This window comes from Podarcis pityusensis (genome assembly GCF_964106645.2).
Source record: "Podarcis pityusensis genome assembly, chromosome: 10".
Classification (NCBI taxonomy): domain Eukaryota; kingdom Metazoa; phylum Chordata; class Lepidosauria; order Squamata; family Lacertidae; genus Podarcis; species Podarcis pityusensis.
This window is the reverse complement of record NC_138035.1, coordinates 71,143,673-71,154,302: the sequence shown is the minus strand read 5'-3', so window position 1 is coordinate 71,154,302 and position 10,630 is coordinate 71,143,673. Positions and strand designations below refer to the sequence as shown.

The window sequence follows — 10,630 nt, the reverse complement described above, 5'->3', positions numbered from 1 at the left end:
AGTGGCTACCAGAATCCTGAAACCATGGGAAAAAAACTTCCCACAGGTAAGAAGCTGTTTCCTGATTGGGGTAAAACTGCAGCCAATATAAAAGCTCGGGGAGCCAGATTGGCGTATAAGCCAAAGACAAGTCGACCCTACTCAGAGGGGCAGCTTTTGAAGTTTGTTGAGAGCCCCCCCTTCCATCCCGAAAGGGCCACCTTCCCCCAAAACATGCAAAACCATGTTGATTCCCCTCGCATTTTTCACACACAAGGGAACTTGCAAGACTGGCATTGGCAAAACCCTTTGTTATAATCCCAGCAATATAATCAATGAGCTGATTTAAAAACCCTGGTCCTCGGCTTCTGCAGCTCTGGGGTCTTCCTCTCAATTAGAGGGGCCACATAAGTGGTCCATACATCCAGGTGCCTGCGATCCCAACAGGGCATGGGGATCCTGGCAGCCCTTCGTTTAAATTTCTCATTGTAGGAGATTGCGGCAGCCTCTCCGGCCATAGAAAAAGCCATACGAATGATGGACTGGTAAACTATTAAATGAAGGGCTCTCTTCAGATAACATGCCGTAACCACCGCAGCAAAAACCTGAAAACTATCCAGCCAGTGATAGAAAGTTTTTTCTACCTTAAAAGAACCAGCACACCTCTTGGTGGAAGAAACCACCTTCTCCTGCCCAGGTGGACTAACAAGTGGAGGGGCCAATTTGAATATGTCCACATAGTGACCATTCAAAATTCTGGAGCAAGTTTTCGAAGAAAGGTGACACCCAGGAATAATGTCCCTTGCAGTATTGGTAGAGACTTTTAACGTCCGGAACCAACACCATCCAAGCACTCCTGAGTGGTCCCATATCTGACTTGATGAGACTTGGGCTCTATGATTCCAGGCCTACTTCGGGAGGCCTGAAGCCGATTTCCCAAAACCCCAATAGAGGCCTCTATCTCCTCACCAGAACTCTGAGAGGACATACCCATTGATGAAGAGGAAGTGTCTACTCTTTTTGGCCCGCTTTCTGGAAAGTTTCTTACGGTGATGTTTGCCGCCTAAAGTCGTTTTCGCTGGCAGACTGCACAGGCAGGCTGTCCTCTGCAAAAGACTCGGAAACAGGACCATGGAGCGTGGTACCTAGGAGAAGCTGAAGAGAGGTGATGGGTGAATGACCTGGCCCAGAAGAAGTTCCAGCTAAAGACTGGGAAGACACTCCAGACCCGGAAGGGGCCTTTGTATGCTCCCTTTCTGCTGGCCCGCTGAGTCGGGGGGCCCCTGCTCCCGCATACAACCCTGAATAGAGGTGGGGACTGGTATACGGGAAAATTGTGAATCAGAAAATAAATGTGCTGGTCCTGGGGGGTTACTGTGCGGCGTGGTCCGAGTCCAGTCCGAGGTCGAGGGTGTGGTATGGAGGCTGTCCGTCAAGGCTGAAGCGGGGTCCAAGGCAAGGAGTCGGGTGTGGTCAGGAACTGGCAGAAGAGCAGGACAGGGTGCCGGCAGGAACAGGTTACCAACAACGTTGCTCCCGCAACCTGGGACTGGGCTGGCTGGCTTTTATCTGCCCTGAGGTATAGGGCGGTCCCGGTCCACAGGTGACTCGCCTCTCCTGGCCTGGAGGCGAGCACTCCTCCTGCAATAACTTAGTTTCCACCGCCTCTCTGCCCTGAGCCTCTGCAGCTCAGGAGAGGCTGGAGGGTTACTGGACCCAGAGGTAACCTCACCTTCCCCTGACAGGGCTGAGAGTGGAGCACCTGCAGGCAATGGGTCCTCGATCACCTCCGGAGCCAGAGCAGATTCAGCTGGTGTCTGCTCCTGAGGATCCGGTCCTTCAGGTTCAAGCCCCAGCCCCAGCTCAGCTGGTCCTGGAGGCGGGGACTCCCATGCAGGCTGGGATTCCTCAGGTTCAGCCTCTGAATCCGATTCCCAGGCCATCACAATAAAACTCCAGACACTGGAAGATCCTCTCCTACTTCACTAGATGCCAAGGTAACAGGAGATGAAACAGCAGCTGGGGAAGTAAGCTCTGCTTGTGAACTGGGCCTGGAAGAGCAGCACTGAATGAGACCATCCACTTCAGATGCAAAGTGTGACAACGCTACCGGATCACCAGCCAGACTTGCAACCAAGCACTGAAGATGGCCCGTAGCTTGACCAGGAGAGGGTGAGCAGAGTGACTGAGATGGCTCACGAATCACCCTTTTCAGTGGGATGGTAGAGGCAGGCCGCGTCGGAACCTTCTTTGGAGCCATACTAACTGCCAGAATGAGGTACAGAACAGAAAAACCAATCAATAGCAATATAACAGTTCCTATCAGTTTATTTCCAAAACCTATTAAAATACTGCCGAATTAAAGCAACATATACTACTGACCACTAGGGGCCGCTATACAGAAACCAACCCCTAAGCAGCAATATCAAGCAGCCGTCGGGCCATATTGACACCGTACGCTTGACGGAAGGTGCAGTTAACAGCACGGCCACTAGGGGCTGAAGTCTGCAATATTGCCAGGAGAACGAAGACCTAAAATGGCTTTCCCACCAAAACTGGCAGTTGCAATGCGAAAGGAGACCTAAAATAGCTCTCCTGTGTAAAGAGCTTCCCTCCTGAAAGACAAAGTAACCCCCCCCACCTGCACAAGTCACTAGCCAGTGACAATTACAAAGCCCATGGCACACAAGGCCCCACACCAGAAGCAGGTACCTATCTGGTGCTCATAAACAGCGGGTGCCTCCCCCCCGATTGCGAAGCCAGCATGCCACTGGCCAATGAGAGCTGGGTCGCAGCAGGAATGGCCGGTGTGCAAAGCGCCGCTAGAAGAACACCGGCTGCCCCACACAGCTGGTGAGGTAGACCAGGCAGCCTCCCTGAGGCTAAGCTCCCCGCACGGCCAAAGGGAGGTGAGCAGGCGGCCAGGGCACAGCTCCCAAGCCACGCTCCGTCAAGAAGCAGCTCCAAGCCGCAAACCCCAAGGGAGACGAGCGCTGGAACTCCACTCCAAGGCTGTGCTCCCACACTCCCCGGAGACGCAGCACTCAGCCGCCAAAATGAGTGGGGGGAAGGCGGCCGGAGCTCAGCGCTACAGCCACACTCCCTTCACGCCGCCAACAAAGCGGCACTAGCCGCCGACAGATGGAGGGAAGGTGGCTGGGGGAGAGGACTAACGGCTGGAGCTGAAACGCAGCACGAAGGCGTGAAGCGGCTGGAGCAAGGAAGACAGGCGGCTGAAGATCGGCCCCAGGGCCGCACTCCTCTCCCGCTGCCAGGAAGCAGCCCTCCTGCCACTGAGGTAAAGGGGAAGACCTAGGATTAAGTGTGGGAAGGAGGTAGCGGGGGGGGGGGGATAAAAGAAATAAAGAAACGGGGGAAAGGGGGGGTGAGGTAGGATAAGGCGGCAGGAAAAGGAGAGGGTGGGGAAACGGGGCACTCAAAGCAAAAGAAAAGAAAATAAGGTGAACTCAAAGGCAATAAATGCAATGAACAGCCAAAGACAATACAGCCATCTGAGTAGCTCCTTTTACTAATCCAATGCGCGCAGCAAAAAGAGGAAGCTCAACGCTGTGCACAGGGAGTATAAAGCTATTAGGCTGTCAATCAGAAATAGCAACATTAAAATCTCCCCAACAACATAGAGGAACCCAGTCACAAATGTGGCCATCTAAATTTACCCGCTCAGAAACAGAGGGATGACTTGCTAGACCCCACCGCAACACATGCTCTCCATGAAGGAGAACACTCTTTAGGGCAACGTAGGAGGTGAGAGGCAACAGAATGCCTGAGGTAAGGACAGCATGGGGGAATGTGCCATCTTGTTTTACTTAAAGTGGGATTTTGTTCAAAATGCACACTTCTAGTAGAGCAGAAAAGGTGCAAACCAGCTGGCAGATGAATCATATACATACAATTCATGCTGATTTATCCAGAAAGAGCCTAGTGATTTTCTTCAGTGACAATGAACATTCTGTATTTCATGATCTCTTTGAATTTGGCTAGGGCCTTAACAAAACACTTACTCCCTGATACCCATGCATGTGCCTTTCTAATGCAGCCTCAGTCAAAACACACAAGCATGTAATTCTGTTTACAAATCCTCAGGACTGAAAAAGGAAAAAAAAACCAACGTAGTGCAATCTGTCTGCAAGGGAAGAATGAATGTGTGAAAATATACTGAGCTCTTAAATGAATTGAACATCTGATAATAGTAAAAGAATGGAATTGACATGGATAGCAAGACTTGCTGTGGAAATCTGTTCAAGGCCCCAAGCTACATACATTATTCTCTGCGAGAACCAGTGTTCCTTGGGAATTCTAAGAAACAAAAAATCAGTGTTGTTTTAAAATCAGTGAAAGGTTCAGATCACCTCAAATTGTTGTCTACGCTCTGGTAACCACCAGGTTATTACCACCAGATTATTATCTATTTGTTTCTTTTTTCTTTTTCCACAAAGGAGAAACTCATAGTGACTTCCAAAATTAACATTAGAAAGAAAGATAAACAACAACAAAATCCATTCATATTCTCTCTCTCAGATCCAACTCAACTGCACCCCAGTAAGAGATTAGTAGAAAATGAAGGACCAGATGTCTGGCACCTAAAAACATATGAGATGCTGCAGTTTGCTAAGGCTGCTGGGAATCAAAGCTCTATGAGGTTTCATAACAAGTCTCAGCACCCTTAATGAACTGCAGTTCCAGGGATGCTGTTTTTGCGGGGGGGGGGGGTGGAGGGGAAGAGAGCCATGACTGTTAAAGTGATATAAGAGGACTTTAAATGTGTACTGTGGATGTGACCAGAGAGAAGATGGGAGAAATGGTGACTGAAAAAGGTCAGGAAGAAGTAGGGGAAGCCCAAGCTATTGGTAGAGAAAGAAAGTGAGGAAGAGGGATTGGGAAAGATGGGCACACTGTATGTGAGGGCCAAACTTTGCTGAATGCATCATTTGCAGCCATGTCTGCAGAGGTGCTGTTTTTAATTGATAACAGGCACGGATGGGGTGTGTGGGTGTGTGTCACAATTGCTGGGTGCAGGGAGGCAAAGCTTGACCCATTCTCCCCTGGCTTGCTATTAGCCCCAGAAGCAAAGCCCCCATTGGCAGTGGGGGGGGGGTGTAGGACTACAGCGCTGGAGAGGAGAGGTTTAGTCCTTTCCTCTGTGTTGTGACTGATGAAAAATGCACACACACACACCCAGACATATTCCAGAGCTAATAGAATTGATAGGGAGGAATTTTCATCAGGTCTGCAACACCAAAGAGTTGAATCTCCCTTGCCCATGCACTGCAGTCCTTAGTAAAACCACCCTATACCTGCTATTCAATAGCAGCCCATGTGGTGGAGCAGCTTAGGGCAGGGGAGAAGTTGTGGCTGTGCAGATGCACAAGCAGATTCTGTCTGGCGCTCCCACAATGATCAGCAGTCACTACAATATATTTTCAGTCAACCCAGGCACAGCCACGTTCTGCCCTCAGGGATGAGAGGCTGCTTGTTCAGTCTAGCTACCCAGGAGTGCATGTTGGAATTTACTAGCCAACGTAATTTACAAGCTGAAGGGCATTAGTTGCAACACGGTACTCTGATAGAATATTCATTACCGATAAAGTCAGATCATGTTCAAAAATCATGTTCAAAAATCAATGTATAAGAAGCAGCTACCGTTGTCACAAACACTTTTTGCTGGATGATGCCACCCCTTTTTGCCACTAGATAGCAGTGTGTGTCTTCAAAGCTTCCAAGCCTTGCCCACAGTCTCCTCCTATATCTTTGCTTTTGAAAACTGTTCTGTACACAGCTGAAGAGTTGAGAAAGCTGCCGATCTGCAGATGGGCTGACAAAACCCAGCAAAGCCTTGTTGTGGTGTTGGGCGCTCCTTGCTGATCAACAGGAGCCGATGCAAGAAGGAAGATCATCGCAGTGTCAGGAGTGCACAGGAAGAAGCAAGTTCAGTTTGCCTCCTTGACTTGTGAAATTCTGACAATTCAAAGGAGAGAAGTCAGAGATTCAATTGCCTCTACATCATCTTCAGTCTGCGATTCTGTGCACATTTAACTGGGAATAAACCACACTGAACTTAATGGAATATACTTCTGAGTAGACATCTGTAGGCCTGCGCTGCCAATTGTGCTGTTCTGCTTATTGTGATAAAGACAGCATGGCTTTGTCACTGGGATTGCTTCATTCTGTAACATTTCAACCCAAGTAAATAAGAGAAATGTGCTACATGGATTATATCACTCTGTGGCATAGAGCAGTGGTTTTCAACCCTTTTGAGTCCATGGCTCCCTTGACCAACCACACTCTCCCCTGTGGGATACCATCTCAGGTGGGCGCCATTGCCACTATAAGAGAACAAGAGAGTTCTGGCCCCTATTTTTCTAGAAAAATAGCACTGGATCCCCACTTATGTGGGAAGTCCATTCTAGGACACCGTTTGTGTCACCAGGACATTTGTAAATCGGGATTCCCCCATTCCAGCCCCACCCACTTTTGGAGAGCATATAAGCGGGAACGCACACGTCAATCACATGCAAGTGGGGATTCCTCTGTTTTGCTTTTAAGTGGTGCTTGCCAAACTAAAGAATCTTTCCATATTGCTTTTCCGGTGGCAAGAAATTCTGGAAGCAGAAGGAATACAATAACAGGCAACTTAGGGCCAAAACAAACTCAGCTGGCCACAATTACTGGCAGTCATAGGAGAATGCCATCATTGTTAACACTTGCCTTGATTTTACAGTTTGACATGTTTTTTTTTTTTATCCAAACAGTTCTATTTATTGAAAGTTCTTTTGTTGGGCAGCATGTAAATAATGGTAGTAAGGAAATGCTTTATTATTTGGAGCAGGGTGAGGGTGGGGAATACTTTTAATTATGGCCTGAGGCAACCCTGGAGAGGACCAACCTTTGTGGCTTTTGGGTTGCTTCTAATATCACTCAAGAGTAAATTAAATGTCTTACAGATGCCTACACCTCTGTTTAAATGTGACTTTGCAATCAAGCAAAGAGCTCTGGTTGCCCCATTTTGAAGAGTTGGAAAAACTGAAGTAAAGGAGCAATGATCAAACCAACCCGGGGGTCTGGGGCAACTTCAGGGCTTCAGATCCTCCCCTCAACTGTGACCTTGGGGCCAGTCACTGCCTCTCAGCCTGATCTACTTTGCAGGGTTGTTGTGTGGATAGAGTGGGCACTGGGGTGGGGTGGCAGAACCACATACACCACATTGAGCTCCCTGTAGAAAATACAGGATCTTATTGTGATAACGCAAGACCCAACCAAGCAGGAAGTTCTCCTGCACAAGCCCCATTCAAACCAACAGGAACCCAAGCAATGCCACTGCTGGGCTGGGCTGAGCTGACGCACTCCACACAGCAACACACAGCGCAGGACACACATGCAGAAATGGTCCTTTCCTTCAACATTCTCCCTGACTCCATCAAGCTGGGGGGGGGGGAGAAGGAGGTTGCCTGGGTGGAAGATGTAGAGAAGACAAGGAGGGAGGGATATTGGGGGTACAAGGAGAGAGAAACACAGAAGGCACCCCTTACTTTCTGATTTATTTTTAGATCCCTCCTAATAGAACAAGGACGCGGGTGGCGCTGTGGGTAAAACCTCAGCGCCTATGACTTGCCAATCGTCAGGTCGGTGGTTCGAATCCCCACGGCAGGGTGCGCTCCCGTCGTTCGGTCCCAGCGCCTGCCAACCTAGCAGTTCGAAAGCACCCCCGGGTGCAAGTAGATAAATAGGGACCGCTTACTAGCGGGAAGGTAAACGGCGTTTCCGTGTGCTGCGCTGGCTCGCCAGATGCAGCTTGTCACGCTGGCCACGTGACCCGGAAGTGTCCTCGGACAGTGCTGGCCCCCGGCCTCTTAAGTGAGATGGGCGCGCAACCCCAGAGTCGGACACGACTGGCCCGTACGGGCATGGGTACCTTTACCTTTACCTTTAATAGAACTGGGGGACTCTCAAAAATGAAGGGAGGTTATTGGTGCTGGTGGGGTTTTTTGGGGTGGGGGTGTGCGTTATGAAAAAGCAAAAAACCAAACAAGAGGGGACACACATACACTTCCAGGCACACCTACCATACAGCTGTTTTGCTATTTTCTTGCATTTCTCAATCCCTCTTTGTAAAATGAAGGTGCTCTTAGAGAGGGAGTATTACCAACGATGGGGAAAAAATTTGTTTACAGGGGAGATTTTTAAAAGATAAACAGTAGCGACCAGCAGGCATCATGCAAAAGCCTCAGATGCTCCCCAAAGGGGAGCCGGGGAAGTTGGGGGTGGCACAGAGAGAGAGAAGCAGCTGCTTCTGCATGGACGTGTTCATTCTATCTTTAAAGTGGGGTGGCAGGGTTTTTTTCAAAAGGGGAGTGGGAAGGGGACATGGAGAGAGAAAAAGGGAGGAGGGAGCATGCAGGTGGGAGACTAGGATTCTGGGACACGTCTGGGAGGCTATTTTGAAAACTAAATAAAGAATTTTGTTATGCCATTTATGCCATCCCTTCATAACAGAGATAAATTAAATCGCTTCTCAAAGCCCAGATGATTTAAATAATTTACATCCTTTTAAATTTTTAAAATACATTGTGTTTACTTGTACCGTTTAATATATTGCACATATTAGTGTTTTTTAATATGGTGCTTAACATTGTATGGTGTGTGTGTTTTCTTGTCCCCTACCCCATCCTTGGAGAGACCTCTCTGTTGGTTTGCTCGCTTGGGTTTCTTTTCATGGCAATTGTGCAATTGCTTAAAGCTAATATCTTTCTGCTTGCACACTACATTTTAAAACAGGCTTTCTATGACATTCAAACGCTGCAGTCCTTATTAGTCAGCGTAATGCTGAACGAAAGCTCTTGAGGGCTGCTTGTTCCAGCAATCATTAAGCCGGAGCAACATGGAACAGATGGGCCGGCGTCTGGCAAGGGGACAGGAGAAATCTACCGTTACCTGAAAAGAAAACGAAAGGAAAGCAGCTCCAAGCTCCAGCAGCACAAACACCTGGATACGAGGATGGTCACACAGAGGTGTCTTTGGAGCAGGAGCAGCAGGAGTGCTGCCCATTGGCGAGGAGACGCTCCCCTTCCTTCCTGCACAGCGCAGAAACACTTTCTTTCCCTTCCTTATTTCTCCCTCTTCACAGCCGCCAGCTGTTTCTTTTCCCCACAACCCTTCTCTCCACTCCCTCAACAATTTTTAATTGTTCTATGTAAAATACAACAGGGGCTGTGTTTCATGTGAAATTAAGCAATACTAATTTACAAGTGGCCATTTTAAACCCAGTCCATCTTTTTTCTAATTCTACAGCACTATTTTAGATACCTATTAATTCTACTACCTGGATCCAAGAGGAGTTCTTAATGGCATATTTTGGACTTGCTACGCTGCTGAAATTTGACAATAATGAAATAAGAATATGGATTTTCCAAACTCAGAATATTCTGAGGAATGATCCCTTGCCCTCAAATTCTTCCTCTTGTTCTAATCAAGATTCGCCAAGTATATTTCAAGTGCATGGTCTGCATTTACCAAACCAAGCTAGAAGCTGCAGTTGGGGCAGGCCCAGAAGTTGATTACTAACCTCTTGGTCTGAATGAAACCATGGTTGGTTGGCACCTATGGGGAATTTCGTCCCAATGCAGATAATAGCTTCAGATGAGAATGTTCCTCAGGACCACACAACAAAGGAGGAAAATACTAAATTCCCTGCTCTGGTTCTGTAAATTAATACCCTCTTCTGTTGACGTGATTTTCATTTTTTAAAAACCCTGTAAATTAAACACAAAGATTCTGCATTTAGCACCATGTTTTGTTTGGCCCTGAGAGGCAGCGTGATTGAGTCCACAGAGTGCAGCACTTGCATATGATTATATTATTCCATGATATATTTAGCTTCTATGATACATTTAGCTTCAGATCTCAGTCTTCACCATGAACTTAAGCATCACTTTCTCCTCTCCTCCATCTGTTAATTCAACTGTGAAATAGGAGCAAAATTAACCTTTGTCATGACCTTTAGGAGTTCCTCTTTCTCTCCCCCTCAAGTATCTGTTTTCTTTTCCGTAAAATAGGAGTGAAGGTAACCAGCAATAAATTCTCCAGGTTCTTCGTAAAAATGAATATTGTGAGAGTCGTAATGGATCAGCATCCTTTGAACTGTTATCTAAGTATACTTTAATTTTTTTTCCAATCTTCTTCCACTGACTCTTCTCCCTGGTCTCGGATTCTGCCAGTCATTTCCACCATTTCCATGTAGTCCATCAGTTTCATCTGCCATTCTTCCCTGGTGGGTAGATCTTGCGTCTTCCAGTATTTTGCAATAAGTATTCTTGCTGCTGTTGTGGCATACATAAAAAAAGTTCTATCTTTCCTTGGCACCAATTGGCCAACCATGCCAAAAAGCAAGGCCTCTGGTTTCTTCAGAAAGGTATATTTGAATACCTTTTTCATTTCGTTATAGATCATCCCCAGAATGCCTTAATCTTTGGGCATGTCCACCAAAGGTGAAAGAAAGTACCTTCAGTCTCCTTACATTTCCAACATTTATTATCAGGCAAATGGTAAATTTTTGCAAGCTTGACTGGTGTTATGTACCACCTATAGATCATTTTCATTAAGTTCTCTTTTAAGGCATTACATGCCATAAATTTCA

General features: G+C 47.4%; 1 long non-coding RNA gene across 2 annotated transcripts; it reads left to right on the top strand.

Moving 5' to 3' along the window:
• Window positions 1-363: 363 nt before the first annotated feature.
• LOC308486808 lies at window positions 364-7,094 on the top strand. Of its 2 annotated transcripts, none has more exons than XR_013991325.1 (3): window positions 364-1,558; window positions 1,659-3,277; window positions 4,437-7,094. It is a non-coding gene; the product is annotated as an uncharacterized lncRNA (long non-coding RNA). The 2 variants fall into 2 exon arrangements; XR_013991326.1 differs by having other exon boundaries at window positions 364-3,277; window positions 4,437-4,539; window positions 5,777-7,094.
• Window positions 7,095-10,630: the final 3,536 nt, after the last annotated feature.